At 44.5% G+C, this 19,201-nt stretch overlaps 1 protein-coding gene across 2 annotated transcripts in view; it reads right to left on the bottom strand.

Moving 5' to 3' along the window:
- The window catches only part of FGF13 (fibroblast growth factor 13), a 447,707-nt gene extending 429,043 nt beyond the window's left edge, over nucleotides 1–18,664 (bottom strand). For both annotated transcript variants that reach the window (XM_066581804.1, XM_066581807.1), the window contains exon 1: nucleotides 18,467–18,664. The gene's annotated coding sequence lies outside the window, so the exon portion shown is untranslated. The remainder of the gene's footprint in view (nucleotides 1–18,466) is intronic.
- Between the last annotated feature and the right edge of the window lie 537 nt (nucleotides 18,665–19,201).

Below are 19,201 nucleotides of genomic sequence, written 5' to 3'. Positions count from 1 at the left end.
TCATGCATTTTCACTCGCTCTCACATCGCAAGAAAACATATTGCTAGTGGGTAGACGCCCTAAATCTCTTGTAAAATAAATAATAATCCCATGGAGTGAGATCAGGTGAGGGTAAGGTAAAGCCGACTTCACATGGGCCAGAAAATCGCATGAGATTTGTGTGTTGTGAGGTGCGCAAATCTAACAGGGATATGAACCCCTTTCTTTTGAATGGGGTCGCACACATGAGCAATTTGTTCCCGTATAGCGATGCTATGCAGGAAACTGATCGTTTGATCCCACCTTGAAGTGCGCTCTCACATCGCATCTCCAAGTGTTTTCAATGAGGCCGGTGGCAGCATCACTCCATGTGCTAGGGGTAAGTGAGTGCGCTGCGATGCAAAGTCTCTCCATTGAAAATAATGGCAGAAACTGTCAGCTGCGACGGAGGATCACTTCTTTCCTGAAGTGATGCGAAAACCACATGTTGACAAGCACAAAATCAGGTGATTCAAGGCCCAATATCACACTAACCCATGTGAAGTTAGCCTATGGGTTTCATGCCGATTCTCATCAAAAATTGCTTACCACCCACCGCTATATGGGCAGGTGCGCTGTCAATGCTAGAACCAGTCACTTGTTGGACCTGTGGAGGAGGGAGTGAATTGCCTAATCTGCAGTCGCTTCTATCAGCTGGTTTCAGGTCTTGCTTTGGCCATCCACGATGGCCAACTCAATCTTCCAAATATCGAATAAACAAGGTAGATTCGTGCACATATCGGCACATAGTACTGAAATACTTGTGCCCAAAGGGCATATTCACACATGCAAGCGACGCACTCCTGCCTGATTTAAAAGACTATTTAGCCTAATGAGGTGTCGGGTTGTGTTTTTCATGAAATTGCACACCTCTCATAAACGTCTATGGGGGCCTTTAGTGCACAATGCGCTTAAAGATAGAGCAAGACCTATTTTTTGCACATGCACAAAATGAATGTGCAAAAACCTTTCATGAGAACGAACCCATTGACCTCAATGACTTCTATTCTCTTGCATGCCTATATGTTTTAGGCTAGCAAATTCAGTGATCTGAAGCCGCCTTTAGTGTGCTCATAGAAAAAAATTCATTAGTTGACATGAGGTGCCTTCAAATTAGCCTAAATGAAATCTGTAACCCATCATGAAGCAGAAAACTTTGATATGATTATAGGAACAGTTAATACCCCCCCCCCCCCCCCCTTCAGAATGACATAGTCAATTGGCTTATGTACAGAGATCAGAACTGCGAGTCCGATGATACAATATTACAAATCAATTATTTCTGAGGTCAAAGTCCAAGACGGTCCAGTGAAAGCGAGAACATGTGGAAGCGCTTTGTGCATGTATAATAAAGACACAAATAGCCTGTAATGTTTCCATCCCCTAATTGTATCATTAAGGAGTGCAGAGGAATGCAGCGTGTTCTGCCTGCTGCTTCTGTCTGTGGCCTTATAAATAAGACATCACTATATACCTGAAGCATCAAAGCAAGAACAAGAAGTTCTGCTTTTCCAAAATGCACTTTCTGAAAGACAGAAGAGTCAGGAAGTTGTATTTATTATTAGCAAAATCAGGATTTGTAAGTTACATCCTAGCTGTGTTCTCCGGGCACCGAAGGACTACAAATCCCAGCACTGTTGCCCTACTAATTGATATCTCTTTAAATAAGGAACACGGCCAACAAACTAGTTCTTCTTACTAACCATTTCACCAGTTCTCCCCACCAGTTGTCTCACTGGTTACCAATCTCCTCCACAACTCAGTTTAACCCTTTCCAATCCACTGTCTGACATCTAAAGACATTCTGATTGAAGGCTGTACAGCTTCCGATGTTGGAAGACGTCCGGCAGGGTATTTTTACTGGAGATTACTGACCGCTCTGTTGTCGGGGGCCTCTCCAGCATGTCACATACTGCAGTACTGGCTCTAGCCAGCAGATGGCGCCCTTGTATAATAGCAGAGAGAGAAAGCCCCCTAGGAAACCCTGAATCCAAAATTGGATTGCAAAGGGTTAAAGCTAGAAAGCTGTCTGGTTTTGTTCTCCCCATATACTTGAACTGGAAATCCATAGACTTAACGTTCACCCAACAGGCCTAACTGCATCCTGGTAACCAGGAAGGACTTGGTTCTACACATTTTGGGACTCTAGTTACTTGCTTGATAACACCCGGAAACAGGGACTGTAAAACATATGTAGTGGCCCAAAGTACATATATCTGTCCCCTCCATAACTGTCCTACATGTCATGTCTTTAATGTGGATGCTCTGTGCGAGTTGTCTTGTCTTTAGTAATGTGTATTGCACAGCTGCAGCATGTAAGAGGTTAATTTTTGTGAATGTCCGGCATATGTCTAGAAATTGTAACCGATTTCCGTGTCTTGTCACGTTGGGTATGTAAGGTATCAATTGGGGTGTAAGGTGAGAGTGAAAGGGTTCCATTTTCTTCAACGATAGTGTGTGGAGGGAGATTGACGGCCACATGGGGGTACCTTCAACCCTCATGTGGTGAAGGATGGAAGAGGGAGAGAGGTTCCTGGATGATTGAATCCCAAGACCCCTATCCTAGGAGAGAAAGAGAGAAGGACCCCGCCATGCAGTGTTCAGACACCTGTCAGCAAGTGAGTGTCAGTGGAGTGTTGTCTCCACCTCCAGTGTGTGTGTCCAGGAGTATAGTCATACTGATAACCTAGACTGTAGGCCCGGCATCATCCTGTGTCCCGGAGTGTGTGTTTCCAGGAGCAGAGTCATACAGATAACCTAGACTGTAGGCCCGATATCATCCTGTGTCCTGGAGTGTGTGTGTCTAGGAGCGGAGTCATACAGATAACTTAGACTGTAGGCCAAGTGTCATCCTGTGTCCTGGAGTATGTGTTGTCCAGGAGCGGAGTCATACAGATAACTTAGACTGTAGCCCTGGTGTCATCCTGTGCCCCGAAGTGTGTGTTTCCAGGGGCAGAGTCATACAGATAACCTAGACTGTAGGCCCGGCATCATCCTGTGTCCTGGAGTGTGTCTGTCCAGGAGCGGAGTCATACAGATAACTTAGACTGTAGGCCCGGTGTCATCCTGTGTCCTGGAGTATGTGTTGTACAGGAGCGGAGTCATACAGATAACTTAGACTGTAGGCCCGGTGTCATCCTGTGTCCTGGAGTATGTGTTGTCCAGGAGCAGAGTCATACAGATAACTTAGACTGTAGGCCCGGTGTCATCCTGTGTCCCGGACTATGTGTTGTCCAGGAGCGGAGTCATACAGATAACCTAGACTGTAGGCCCGGCATCATCCTGTGTCCCGGAGTGTGTGTTTCCAGGAGTGGAATCATACAGATAACTCAGACCCCGATTTCATCCTGTGTTCTCCTCCCTGACCTCTGTAACCTGTTCTTCCTGCACTGGTGTATGAAGTTATAATCTCTGAAAGTAAAGTTCCAGTACCTGACCGTTCCCAGTGACTGAAGTTGTCAAATATCTGTATGTGGACTTTCTTACTTTTTGGACATTCTGCAGAGTAAGGAACGGTGGTGTCACCCGTTACATCTTTATTCAAGCCCACTACACCATTTATATAGGTAACCGCTGTGATAGCGTTGCCTGGAAGAGGGCTACTGGTGGCCTGGCCGGGGTTGCACACGTCCCTCAAGGGAGGAGTATGGTAGTGCCACTGTGGCAACCCTAACAACTACCCCCGCTATCTCCTCAATGGTGTGCCTCATGTCTTGGTCGCTGCACATACTCTCGGAGAATCCCGATATACGCAAATTAAAAGGACATTTAATGGCCCAATCCAGCCTTGTTTGTTCACACCATTATCTGATTTATCAAACTACTAATGACCACTTATCCATTAGTATGTATGTGAGTGCATCTCATGCTCCGCCCCTGGTGACATCATCGATCTGCCCCTTGGTGACATCATCAAAGGTCCTACAACATATATAAAGTACAGAGCCTGACCGACAGAAGAACAATACAGTTAGGGCTTTTGGAAGGGGAGGACAAAAATACCAAAATGAGAATACAACTAAACCGTTATTATCTCAGACACAACTTAGCGGTCCTGACAGAAGACACCGACCTACCACCACCACAGACATCCAGTGGGCTGAAGGACCTGTGGTGATGTCACTGCTGTGGGAGCAGCCATTGTGCAGTTTTGTAGAAAATACTGTGTACTGCATAAACCAACAGTAGCTACCAGGACCTGTGATGATGTCACCGTCATGTGATCACTTGTGTGGGTGGAGTCACAAATCACATGACATGGCGTGAGCACTGTATCCAGGAGTCTGGTCATGTATGGAATAGCAGAGTTGTGTGTGTGTGAGAGAATCAGGATCGCTCTTTTCTCCTTAGGGAGAGCAACTATATACTATAAATAAGTGAGGAGACTCAAATGGCCACGCACGCTCCTCTGGGTAATATGCAAATAAGGGAGATGGAATAAATCCTCCACAGTGCCACCTACTAAAAGGCAGCATTCCTTCGAGTCAAAGTGGGACTTTTTATACAAGTCTTGCTACAATGACTGGGAATCAAAAGCAAAGCCAGACCCCATGTACATACAGCTGTTTCCGGGTTATTGCCCATCATCAGTGTACAGTAGGAGTCTGGCTTTTGCTAGTGAGAGGCCTGGGACAGGGGTCAGAAACGCTCTTTTCTCCTTAGGGAGAGCAACTATATACTATAAATAAGTGAGGAGACTCAAATGGCCACGCACGCTCCTCTGGGTAATATGCAAATAAGGGAGATGGAATAAATCCTCCACAGTGCCACCTACTAAAAGGCAGCATTCCTTCGAGTCAAAGTGGGACTTTTTATACAAGTCTTGCTACAATGACTGGGAATCAAAAGCAAAGCCAGACCCCATGTACATACAGCTGTTTCCGGGTTATTGCCCATCATCAGTGTACAGTAGGAGTCTGGCTTTTGCTAGTGAGAGGCCTGGGACAGGGGTCAGAAACGCTCTTTTCTCCTTAGGGAGAGCAACTATATACTATAAATAAGTGAGGAGACTCAAATGGCCACGCACGCTCCTCTGGGTAATATGCAAATAAGGGAGATGGAATAAATCCTCCACAGTGCCACCTACTAAAAGGCAGCATTCCTTCGAGTCAAAGTGGGACTTTTTATACAAGTCTTGCTACAATGACTGGGAATCAAAAGCAAAGCCAGACCCCATGTACATACAGCTGTTTCCGGGTTATTGCCCATCATCAGTGTACAGTAGGAGTCTGGCTTTTGCTAGTGAGAGGCCTGGGACAGGGGTCAGAAACGCTCTTTTCTCCTTAGGGAGAGCAACTATATACTATAAATAAGTGAGGAGACTCAAATGGCCACGCACGCTCCTCTGGGTAATATGCAAATAAGGGAGATGGAATAAATCCTCCACAGTGCCACCTACTAAAAGGCAGCATTCCTTCGAGTCAAAGTGGGACTTTTTATACAAGTCTTGCTACAATGACTGGGAATCAAAAGCAAAGCCAGACCCCATGTACATACAGCTGTTTCCAGGTTATTGCCCATCATCAGTGTACAGCAGGAGTCTGGCTTTTGCTAGTGAGAGGCCTGGGACAGGGGTCAGAAACGCTCTTTTCTCCTTAGGGAGAGCAACTATATACTATAAATAAGTGAGGAGACTCAAATTGCCACGCACGCTCCTCTGGGTAATATGCAAATAAGGGAGATGGAATAAATCCTCCACAGTGCCACCTACTAAAAGGCAGCATTCCTTCGAGTCAAAGTGGGACTTTTTATACAAGTCTTGCTACAATGACTGGGAATCAAAAGCAAAGCCAGACCCCATGTACATACAGCTGTTTCCGGGTTATTGCCCATCATCAGTGTACAGTAGGAGTCTGGCTTTTGCTAGTGAGAGGCCTGGGACAGGGGTCAGAAACGCTCTTTTCTCCTTAGGGAGAGCAACTATATACTATAAATAAGTGAGGAGACTCAAATGGCCACGCACGCTCCTCTGGGTAATATGCAAATAAGGGAGATGGAATAAATCCTCCACAGTGCCACCTACTAAAAGGCAGCATTCCTTCGAGTCAAAGTGGGACTTTTTATACAAGTCTTGCTACAATGACTGGGAATCAAAAGCAAAGCCAGACCCCATGTACATACAGCTGTTTCCGGGTTATTGCCCATCATCAGTGTACAGTAGGAGTCTGGCTTTTGCTAGTGAGAGGCCTGGGACAGGGGTCAGAAACGCTCTTTTCTCCTTAGGGAGAGCAACTATATACTATAAATAAGTGAGGAGACTCAAATGGCCACGCACGCTCCTCTGGGTAATATGCAAATAAGGGAGATGGAATAAATCCTCCACAGTGCCACCTACTAAAAGGCAGCATTCCTTCGAGTCAAAGTGGGACTTTTTATACAAGTCTTGCTACAATGACTGGGAATCAAAAGCAAAGCCAGACCCCATGTACATACAGCTGTTTCCGGGTTATTGCCCATCATCAGTGTACAGTAGGAGTCTGGCTTTTGCTAGTGAGAGGCCTGGGACAGGGGTCAGAAACACTCTTTTCTCCTTAGGGAGAGCAACTATATACTATAAATAAGTGAGGAGACTCAAATGGCCACGCACGCTCCTCTGGGTAATATGCAAATAAGGGAGATGGAATAAATCCTCCACAGTGCCACCTACTAAAAGGCAGCATTCCTTCGAGTCAAAGTGGGACTTTTTATACAAGTCTTGCTACAATGACTGGGAATCAAAAGCAAAGCCAGACCCCATGTACATACAGCTGTTTCCAGGTTATTGCCCATCATCAGTGTACAGTAGGAGTCTGGCTTTTGCTAGTGAGAGGCCTGGGACAGGGGTCAGAAACGCTCTTTTCTCCTTAGGGAGAGCAACTATATACTATAAATAAGTGAGGAGACTCAAATTGCCACGCACGCTCCTCTGGGTAATATGCAAATAAGGGAGATGGAATAAATCCTCCACAGTGCCACCTACTAAAAGGCAGCATTCCTTCGAGTCAAAGTGGGACTTTTTATACAAGTCTTGCTACAATGACTGGGAATCAAAAGCAAAGCCAGACCCCATGTACATACAGCTGTTTCCAGGTTATTGCCCATCATCAGTGTACAGTAGGAGTCTGGCTTTTGCTAGTGAGAGGCCTGGGACAGGGGTCAGAAACGCTCTTTTCTCCTTAGGGAGAGCAACTATATACTATAAATAAGTGAGGAGACTCAAATTGCCACGCACGCTCCTCTGGGTAATATGCAAATAAGGGAGATGGAATAAATCCTCCACAGTGCCACCTACTAAAAGGCAGCATTCCTTCGAGTCAAAGTGGGACTTTTTATACAAGTCTTGCTACAATGACTGGGAATCAAAAGCAAAGCCAGACCCCATGTACATACAGCTGTTTCCAGGTTATTGCCCATCATCAGTGTACAGTAGGAGTCTGGCTTTTGCTAGTGAGAGGCCTGGGACAGGGGTCAGAAACGCTCTTTTCTCCTTAGGGAGAGCAACTATATACTATAAATAAGTGAGGAGACTCAAATTGCCACGCACGCTCCTCTGGGTAATATGCAAATAAGGGAGATGGAATAAATCCTCCACAGTGCCACCTACTAAAAGGCAGCATTCCTTCGAGTCAAAGTGGGACTTTTTATACAAGTCAGTCTCCTCACTTATTTATAGTATATAGTTGCTCTCCCTAAGGAGAAAAGAGCGTTTCTGACCCCTGTCCCAGGCCTCTCACTAGCAAAAGCCAGACTCCTACTGTACACTGATGATGGGCAATAACCCGGAAACAGCTGTATGTACATGGGGTCTGGCTTTGCTTTTGATTCCTAGTCATTGTAGCAAGACTTGTATAAAAAGTCCCACTTTGACTCGAAGGAATGCTGCCTTTTAGTAGGTGGCACTGTGGAGGATTTATTCCATCTCCCTTATTAGAATCAGGATGTAACAGAGCTGTGTGTGTCATGTGCTGTGTGGGGTCAAGATGGATGTAAATGGATGTACAATGTAGCAGAGCTGTGTGTGTAATATGCTGTGTGTGTGTGATGTGTCGGGTCAGCATGCATGTAGAAGAGCTGTGTGTGTGTGTGTAATGTGTGGGAATCAAGATGGATGTACTACAGCTGTGTGTGGCATGTCATAGAGCTGTCTGTGTAATGTGTTAGGTCAGGATGGATATAGCAGAGCTGTGTGTGTGATGTGTGGGGATCATAATACATGTACCATGTAGCACAGCTGTGTGACACATTGCACCCCCAGAAACACTGGTACGATAATTTCCTAATAATTACTAGTAGTTATACAAGCAGCAGGATGTCCGGTAATACGTTTTCCTAGATGACTGTGGTTGCCTCGAACACCTGCGGCAGACAAGGGGATACCACAACCTTCACCCCAGTCTATTCCTTCATGTGTGCAAGGCTTCTTCTGTGGTACTCATCCTCCTCTTTGGAATGATCTCCCCCTTTCCATAAATGTCTATGAAGGGTCTAAAAACCCCACTTCAAGGAAACCTACCATAATACCAGCCTAATAAACTATACCAGCGATTCCCCTTTTTCTGTCCTACAGCGGTCTCCACTTACTACATCTGACCACAGAGAGCCCCACTGGAGTCTGTACTTATACCCTACAGCCTAATATTTTGTAGCCCCCCTCTTGCTGCCATAACAGCTCCAACGCATCAAGGCATGAACTCCAGAAGGTATTCTTTGGTATCTGGCACCGAGACATAAAAGCAGATCCTATACATTCTAAGATGAGGCCTCTGTGGCTGGAGAGATATTTTTTAGCTCATCCCATAGACAGGCTGGAGGGGTAGGGGTGTTAACAGGGCAATTGCCCAGGGCCCCTTCCCCATGCAATTTGAGGTACTGACTGGACATGCAATCTGCAAGTGTACAGACAAGTTGCAGCACCCTCCCTGAGCAGTGGAATAGCAATAGGGGTCACAATTGTGGGGCTCATAAGCTAGGTGGGCCCCCTCATTATTTGCATGAGCCTACAAATGACAGACAACGTGCTGCCTTCTTCCTGTCACTGCAGAAGGCTCCTGAGGTGTTGTCTGTTGGAAATCCCTCAGTGGGCTCAGTGTGTAATAAGACCCCCTCCCAGCCCTGCTATATGTGCTGTACCTGCTACAAGGCCATGGAATGTATACACTGATTAACTCTTACATACCGAATTGTCTTCACTGCTGCAGGGTTACTACTCAATTCATTTCATCTTGCAATGTGAAAAAGTGTGTGCATGTGTATTATAGATTTTAGTATTTTCCAATAAATTTAAGAGGAACTGTCTAGTTCCCTCATAATCAGCTGCTTGCCAGGGGTGCCTTGAGCTCGGCAACCCATTCTTAAGGCTGCATTCATGCATGGTGGTTGTTATTGCGGGTGATACACAATGAAAAGCTTCCTCCTGGTGGAGTCAAGATACACTAATGCCAGCTGCAAAGACATCTACAGCAACATTAGGAGCTGTAGGAATTTCTGGCAAGTACTGGTTGTGTAGTGCATGTGACAACCATCTCCTCTATTCTTCATATGTCTGAGTTGTGGTGTAGGGCGCAAGATGCCGTTTGCTAGCATGCTTTCTTCCGACATTATTATAATATTAATTTTGAAAATGTCTTATAAGTCAATCAGCAACTAATTAATTTCCTATTAAGAAACCCCATTGTCCCATTTAAAACAAAAGAAAATAACAGATTTGCGTTTAAAAAGGGTTGTACCAGAATTACAAGTTATTTTCTACTCATAATAGGGGTAACTTGCTGATCGGTAGGGTTCTCACTGCTGAGACCCCCATCAATCCTCGCAGTGACATTAGAATAAATGGAGCATGTGCAGCCACCACTCCATTAACTTCAATGGGGCTGACAGAAATAGCAGAGCAATTGTTGTCCCACTGAAAAAGAATGTTGCGGCAGCTTACTTGTGCAACCATCAGAAAATTCAGTCTCTTCTTCCGGCTGTATTCACACAAGCATTTTATCGCGGCGGTTATGCCCCGATAGAACACTGGCCGAAAATCACGACCATCTGATGCATTGGATTCCAATGCATCAGTTCAGATGGGCCATTTTCTTGTGCGTTAAAAAATGGCCATCCGGAAAAGATAGCGCATACGGAATACGCCGGCTGGTCCCATAGACTCCGATGGGAGCCTATGAGAACTGCCAGAAAAGGTAGGTGTGAGGGAGTTTAGCCGCAGCTCTGCTAAACTCACTCCCCCTCTGCGTCCCTGGCCGGCTATCGGCAAAGGGAGGGGGCGGGAGATTAGCACACTAGTTCCCGCCCCCTCCCTTTGCCGACAGCCGGCAAGGGGCAGAGAGGGGTGGAGTTTAGTAGAGTTAAACTCTCTCCACCCGCTAAACGGTATCCTGGGCTGTGGCGTATATATATGCCACAGGCCCAGCCATCTGAATGGGCGTTAAAAACGGAGATGCACGACTGCCTCTCGTTCACGCAATTTTCAGCCGCAGCGGCTAGCCGAAAATCGCAGAGCCTGTGTAAAGGAGCCCTCACTCCCTTTCTTGGGATTGGTGGGGGTCTCAGCACCCAGTGATCAGCAAGGTAACCCCTATTCTGTGGATAGGCAATAATAACCTGTGATTCTGGGACTGTCTCTTTTAAAGCTCTTTTGTCTCATAGGGGAAAAATTGGTTCCATGATAAGATACGGTGGAGACTGGTACATTATTGACTTGGTGGATTTCACAGATTTGTTAATCTCTGGCAGTCACTTTAAGGTTTGAAAGTTATCTCAAATGCGCTTTCCTATCAGCAAGCTGACAACTCTCGGTAGATTAAACCGGCAGCCATAACTGAAGGTATACAGTATAAAGCAAGAAAGAACGGATCCACCAGCGGCATTACTTCCTGAAATCAGTACTAAACTTAGTAGGAAAGAAGTGGTGAATGTGACCGGTGATTTGACTCTTAGTTAAATTTGTCCTTTATTTTTGCATATTTGGTGCATATTTTGATATGTGCAAGCATAAGTGCAAGACACTACCATAAAAGACACATGTTTATAATAGAAGCCTGACAAAAGATGTGATTTCCGGAGGATGGGCTACCTTTAAGAAATTTTATCTAATTGGTCAATTGTTCAACTTAGGGCTCAGTCATACAGGCGTTTTTTTGACTGATTTGCAGATGCGCTTGCGATCTGCACCTATATATACCCAATGCTTTGCAATGGGATCGGTCACATGTCCGTTTTTTATGCGGATGTGCCGAAAATTATATGACACAACGATTCGCAGAACGCATATAACTGTGTTCTGCGCAAATCGTTGTTCTTGTATATGCGCTCAATGGGGCCGGCGGCAGCAGCGCTGACCCCATTGAGAACATATACTAAAGATCGTTCTCCTCTGCCACAGCTGTAACAGCTGTGGCAGAGGAGAACGATGTTCGCCCATTGAATTCAATGGAGCCGGCAATACAGCCGGCTCCATTGAAAGCCGGTTGTATTGCCGGCTCCATTGAATTATATTTTTCTAGACATTCAAAAATCATTTGGCGTGACAAGGAGGGCAAATAAAGGAGGGCTGAATAATCATAAGCAATTTTGTGTTTATGCAGTGAATGGCCCCTTTATTAGCTACATCGGCACTTTCACAATTACGGTTTATTTACACAGGCGTCATTGTTTTTACATTCGCCCGCTGGCGACATAAAAATGCATAAACGAGCACACAAATCTGCCGTTTGTGTGCTCATTAAATTTGCTTGAGGTTCGCGCATATACACCGAGCTCGCAATGCCGTCGGGCAGGGGGAGACAATTTAGCTCTGCTCCCCATTCCCTCCCTATTATCGGCTCTTGGAAAGGGTAGGAAGCGGGATGGGGCGGGAACTAGTGTGCTAAGCTCCCACCCACTCTCCGCCCCTTGTCGGCTGCCAGCAATGGGAGGAGGCAGGTCGGGGCGAGAGCTTAGCAACTAGCTCCACCCTTGTCACACCCCTTCCATTGCAAATACCCGGCAAGGGGCCAAGAGGAGGAGAGAAGTCACGCTGCTAAACTCCCTCCCCCCTTATCCGGAAACTGTCATTGGCTCCCATAGGAGTCTATGCAGCCGCTACCATATTCTGCCCAGAAAGATAGTTCCTGGACCATCTTTCCTGGCCGATGTAAAAGCGCTCGGCCATAATGCTTTATCTTGGCCGACCAGGCGCTTTTACACGGCGGAAAATTGCTCGTCTGATCTGATGCATTGGAATCCAGTGCATCATATGGTAGCGCATATTAGCCAGCCTTGAAAATGGCGGACGATGTACGCTCGTATGAATAAAGCTTAGAGTTTCCCTGTATACAAATTAGACACATGACCCCCTGAGTGCAGCATTAAATCAAGTGAGTATGTTTTTCGTGGATCAGTTTCACTGGGAATCTACATTACAATGGAAAAAGGAGGGATCTGAGGGCTTTGCCATGTTGTAATCGAGAAAAAGCATCCTTTGGATATAAACAGCTTGCCAATCAAAGGGGTCAGAGGAGGATGTCAAGGATCATTGTGATGAACAGGCAGTGCACAGTTAGGGTGACTACCCACTAGCTTTTTTTTTTCTGCTGCGAATTTGCTCCTGTTTTTCTTCCAATTGTCAATGGGACTTTCTAATGTTAAAAACGCAAAGTTGTGTTGCGTCGCGTTGCGGTTTTAACATTAGGAAGTCCCATTGACAATTGGAAGAAAAAATAGGAGCAAATTCGCTGCAGAAAAAAAAAACGCTAGTGGGTAGTCACCCTAAAGCGAATTGCAATGCCGGTTCTCCAACTGTCCGAGCACAGATGGGCTATGACAGCAGATAACCTGTTCTAGCAACATTGCTGTCGAAGATTTAGGCCAACTGCACACGACTGGGTTGGATTCCAGATGAAGGATCCCGCACCGGTGACCCCGCGTACCTGTCATTTCTTGTCATGTGCAGGTGGCCTTCTGTACTGTGGATGGTCCGGCTGGCGAGCTGTCAGACATGCGTAGTACAGATTTTGAATTGGTGCCGAATGCGCAGGAGACGATTGCGGATTTTGCAATTCAAACCCGGTCGTGTGCAGCCGGCCTTAAAGGCAAGACTCCAGTGGGTAAAGGAGAACTAAAATTGGATCACTGAGCCTTGGAAAAATATTGCCCAGTCAGATGAATCGAGATTTCTGTTGCACTATGCTGATGGAAGGGTTAGAATTTGACATAAGCAGCATGAATAGATGACCCCTTCCTGTCAACTGTTCAGAGCATGTCATTACCTTCATCTAATTTGCAGCAAATGCAAAAGGTTCTCCTGTCCACATGGGCCAATATTCCTGCAGATCGATTTCTATACTATGACAAATTGCTGCAGTTCTGAAGGTCAGAGGGGCTTCAGCATGTTACTAGATGGGGGTCTCTAATAAAGTGGGCTTTCATTGTACTTTGGTAGCTTAACCTTCATCCACATGGCATTGCATGGTGCTTGTACAGCTCTTTAGTACAGCCCTACACAGCCTCTGTGCACTTCCGTATGGGCTATGGTGGACTGTGGGTGTGGACATATCCTCCTCTAGAATCACGGAGGACACCTGCGAACACACTGAGTCGCATTGGGCATGTTACATATTGATTCCAGTTGAGCATGCCATGTATGTTCATATGAAATCATAGAGCAGAGACCCTACAGACCTCTATGGCAGCTCCATTACGATTCTGTCCCGAGCAGAGCCATAATACAGCCGCGTGAGCCCTTAGTGTGAGCCTGCATGTCCGGCAGCTTGTATAGACTGGAGGTGTTGCTTGACAAGACTGTGAAATGTTAAGAGCAGCAAGCTAACAATCTTATCAGACACAAACTAATAGAAATGTTATTAATCCGGTGACACGTAGCGCTGCCACATGGACTGCTAGAGGTACCTGCAGCCAAAGCCAATCTACTCACATTAATCACATTCTGGGGCTGATGTTCGCAAACTACAAGGAAAAATGCAGATGACCGTCGTGCCGCAGCACTAATTAGCAGGTCTTCCTTTTATTGGATAGTAATAAGAGTATAAGACCCGATATATCACCGGAGGGCAAGATGACCAGACTCATGTATTTTGACCATGTAATGCGAGCAGAGTCACTAGAAAAATCTATAATGCTTGAAGAGATCAGTGGCAAAAGAAGACCTGGCCGCCAAAGGATACGATGGCGGATACCATCAAGCTGATACTGGCATGCATATCACACAGCTGAAAAATGCAGCGCAAAACCAAAAAACATGGAGGGAGCTCGCCTTTATGGTCGCCGAGGGTCATGAACGACTAAACTACTAACAACAACAATAAGATTGAAGATACCATAAAGTGCGAAGAGTTTGGGGAGGCTGCCTGGTGTACCCAAGCGTCATCTACACAAAGTACCGCTTATCAATAATTGATATTTCCCCAAACAGCTAACGACCACTTGTCTGTATGTATGTGTGTGCGTGCTTCTCATGCTCCACCCCAGGAAACATCATCGCTCCGCCCCCCTGGTGACATCATTGAAGGTCCTACAACCTATATAAAACACAGAGTCTGACGACAGAAGAACAACACAGTTAGGGCTCTTGGAAGGGAAGGACAAAAATAACAAAATGAGAATACAACTAAACCGTTATTATCCCAGAAGACACAAATCAGCAGTCCTGACAGAACACACTGACCTACCTCCACCACAGAGATCTGGTGGGCTGAAGGACCTGCGGTGACATCCCAGCTGTGGAAGGAGCCAAGCTGTGTTTGTCTTATGTGGTAATCAAGCTACTGTGAGTGTGATGTTCCACCAAAAACACTGGGACTATAATGTCCTAATAATTACTAGTAGTATCTAAAAATGAGACAGTGCAAACTATGACAGACAGTATCAGCTGAATGGTAAATCTGGAGAATTTCAAGACTGTCTAATTTAAGTTTATATCACCTATTAGTTGGCTTAGTTTACCCCAAACTTTTGGCACAATTTGGCGTTACTTTTAGCACAATTTAGGGAATATTCCTTTTTTGGACTAGTCATTATTATAGGGATCAAAAATACCATATTTAAGTGTTTTTTTCATTTCTACAAATATTTCTCATATAATTTAGTACTTTATGTGCTTTATATATATGGATCTTGAAATTTGCTCCTGAGCGTAGATTTAGGGCGGCTTCAGATGAGAGTATGCGCACTATGCTCGCCTCAGCACAACGTATTTTTGCAGAGAAAGAGGCTGGTTTGCGCACGTGCCTGTGCACCTTTCTGTACATATTGTGCACAGGTACGCATAGGTGGGGGACACTGACCCCCCCCCCCCACCCCCTGCACTGATTTAAATAGCTAATGAGGTGTATGCTTTTTCCCGTCTGGTTTGCACAGCGTATTGCGTGAGCACCTTTTGTGAGCTCCCTTGGTGTCCAAATTCACAAGCAAGAAATGCGCATACAAAAAAGAAAACGAACCTGTTGAAACCTATGGATTTTATTTTCTGCATCTTGCGTACGCATTTCTTGCTCATGCAATAACACGCACAAATACATCCCAGTGAAGCTGCCCTTCAGACAACACGTAAAATATGCAGAGTGCAGAGAATAAAACATATTAATGTCAAAGATCCCGCCCTCATGAAAGCGCCCGGAAAAAATGAAATCTGCGTTCTTGCGTATTTGCGCACCATGGGCCTTATAGAAGTTTATGAGGGGTGCGCGAATATGCACTCAACATGCGTCCCAATGCTCAATGCGCTGCGCAACTACATGAAAAAAAGGAATATATATGTGCCTAATTACGCTAATTAGCCTTTAAAATCACAGTGAAGGGGGGTGTCGCGCTTTCAAGTGAACAGGCTCTATGTGCACAAAAAGTACAGTACTATGCGCCGATATACGCGCAAATCTACCTCATCAAACCTCGCGCAAATACTGTACACTGCGCTGAAGCGTGGCCAATTGCGCATACGACCGCCTGAGGCTGCCCTTACACTGGATTGACCTAGGGCAATCCAGTTTACAAGAGCACATGCAATTTTGGTGCCCCTCTTCAAGAACAGTATGTGGGACCTTGGTGATTTACCAAAAAGTAAAGGGCTCATTATATACATTATATACATCATCCTACTATTTACATCACATCCATTTAATCTGCTATAGGGACGTGCATAAGTAAATGAACTGCAATTTTCTCATTTCTGCCCCAAAAAATTGGTTCCCAGGAATGGATCACTAAGTTTGAATCTGAAGTCTATCTACAACATACCACAATGTTGTTGTTACATCCAAGCTGGACATAAAATACCTCGTCCAGATCGGAAGTCATTTGTTGTCCTTAAGAGGACAGATACAGACACTATTTAGTAACACAAAAATATTAATGAAATCAAAAAGTGGGGGTACTTACTAATGTGATGAGAGCCTACCAAAATAGAGCACTCGCCCTGATGAGGGCAACCCTATGCCAGAAACCTGGGGTGACCCTGACACTCTCTAGTTGGGAAATAGGGAAGATGCTTGCTGCAGATGGTAACAAAGCATATGATATAGGTGGAAACAAACATGCAATGACAAGATGGTAGACAACAACAAAACAGTCCGGAGATAGATGTCACAGCACACCAATATATACAAAACACCAAACAGACTTATTGGACAATGGAGCAGAACAGAAGCTGCTAAGATGACCGGTAATACCTATAGACAAGAAGTATAACCGGCGTCCTCTATGAGGAGGAGCTGAAATAAATGTGTACAGGAAGGTGCTGATTGCACGGCTCTGATACATGCTCCCAGCCAACCAATTCCTCCATATACTCACAGAGAAGTGCTTAAGTCAATGTCCAGCACCGAAATGGCACTGAGCATGCATCAGCGTGTGAATCACATGGGCCGTGGCTGGCGCCATGATGTCACCCCAGATCCGATCCAACAAAGCCGTTGAGCCGTGACATCTGTAGCATACTGCACATTTAGTGATTGCTTACAGGAAACAAATTTGTCCGGGATGTAAAACCCGACGTCAACCTTGGAATAAAGATATCAACAGCAAAAACTGCAAGAAACAAACGCCATAAACATTACGATGCTGTAGAGCTGCATCGTGCGTGGAAAGCGAGGAATAACCTCTGGTCATTTGTGCTTTTTATTCATAAACACTTCTCAATATGTTTGTAGGCTGGACAAGAGTCTTTTTCGAGTGGTCGGTGGGATTGGTTTACCAGCTTGAGGAAGAGTCTAGTCCAGACTAGAGCCACGATGAGAAATGTTTACCAAGTAGAAGACAAAAATCTATCATGGGTGATTCCTCTGCGGTCCGCACAAGACAAAGCCCCAGTCCGCTACAGTATCTGTGGAGCCGGCAGCAGTCAGGGATTCAACTATTGCGCTATTGGTGTGGTGTATTAATGCAAATAATTAAAGTGAGCAAATCAATATTCATATCCAAGCAGAATTGATAAGGGAGTCCATGAGATAGATAGATAGATAGATATGAGATAGATAAATATGAGATAGATAGATAATTAGATTGATAGATATGAGATAGATAATTAGATCGATAGATATGAGATATAGATAGATAGATAAATATTAGATTGAAGGATATAATAATAATCTTTATTTGTATAGCGCCAACTTATTCCGCAGCGCTTATGAGATATAGATAGATAGACAAATAGATAAATAGATATTAGATAGATAGATATTAGATAGATAGATTGATATATATAAGAAATGAGATAGATAGATAGATGATAGATAGAGAGATAGAGAGATATTAGATTGATAGATAGATAAAGATTATTATTATATCTATCATGCTAATATTTATTTGTATAGCACCAACTTATTCTGCAGCGCTTATGAGATATAGATAGATAGAAATGAGATTGACAGATATTAGATAGATATTAAATAGATAGATAATTAGATTGATAGATATGAGAAATGAGATAGATATGAGATAGATAGATAGATATTAGATTGATAGATAGATATTAGATAGATAAATATTAGTGATAGATATAATAATCTTTATTTGTATAGCACCAACTTATTCTGCAGCGCTTATGAGAGATAGATAGATATGAGATAGATAGATAGATAGATAGATAGATAGATAGATAGATAGATAGGAGATAGATAGATAGATAGGAGATAGATAGATAGATAGATAAATGATCTATCTATCTATCTATCTCATATCTATCTAAGTGAGAACAATGAACATAAATGTGAATTGGTTGCACTGTCCATATGTATTTATTAACTATATCCGCAGACTCCCTCCATGCTATTCTCTAATACTTGCATATCTCCATTGCATTCCATGATTTACATCAGGTACACAAACAAGGGATTTGCCAATTGTACTTGCATTCGATTTTTACATTTCATTCTACATCAATATTCTATATCTTTCCATTTCCTTGATGACCACTAAGCTGTCTGTGTGTGAAGATAGATCGATCAACGGATAGACAGACAGACATACTCAAACCTACTTGCTTGTGATCCGTCAATATTTCCAAAGAGAATCTACCATGTATCCCGCGGTAGACAATGGGACCTCCTAATATCCTTCCAGCTGATAGGCCCTGGTCAGTCCTTTGTGCAACGTCTTGTTATTAATATTGTCCACAGAAATAAGTTGATTAGATATGGGATAGATGTCAAGAGCAATTATCGGGGTCATCCGCTGAGCGCAGTTCACGCCACAGTAATCTGAAAAGTGGCAAGTCACAGGCTGTATATTGATTCTATTTTTAGGGAAGGCGAATTCCTCTGACTGGCCTTTTTCTTTCCAAGTTGCTCTAACTAAGACAGCTGTGCGGAGATCAACTTACAAGACGAAGGCTTCCTTGGGTTATAGAAACACACAGAGAATAGAAGACTTTTTCCTAATTATGTAGTGTTGCATGTATATATATATCATATTTAACCATATCTGTGCCAGGGACTGAATCCCCCCGTGGGTGCAGACGAGAGAGGAGCTCATGGAGGTACTCGATGGATCTCCACTCCCTTGGCTTGGGTTTCATAGACAGTAAGATGTCATGGAGGTACTCGATGGATCTCCACTCCCTTGGCTTGGGTTTCATAGACAGTAAGATGTCATGGAGGTACTCGATGGATCTCCACTCCCTTGGCTTGGGTTTCATAGACAGTAAGATGTCATGGAGGTACTTGATGGATCTCCGCTCCCTTGGCTTGGGTTTCATAGACAGTAAGATGTCATG

Source organism: Eleutherodactylus coqui, chromosome 10, assembly GCF_035609145.1.
Source record: "Eleutherodactylus coqui strain aEleCoq1 chromosome 10, aEleCoq1.hap1, whole genome shotgun sequence".
Taxonomy (NCBI): Eukaryota; Metazoa; Chordata; class Amphibia; order Anura; family Eleutherodactylidae; genus Eleutherodactylus; species Eleutherodactylus coqui.
This window is presented reverse-complemented; position numbering and strand designations above follow the sequence as displayed.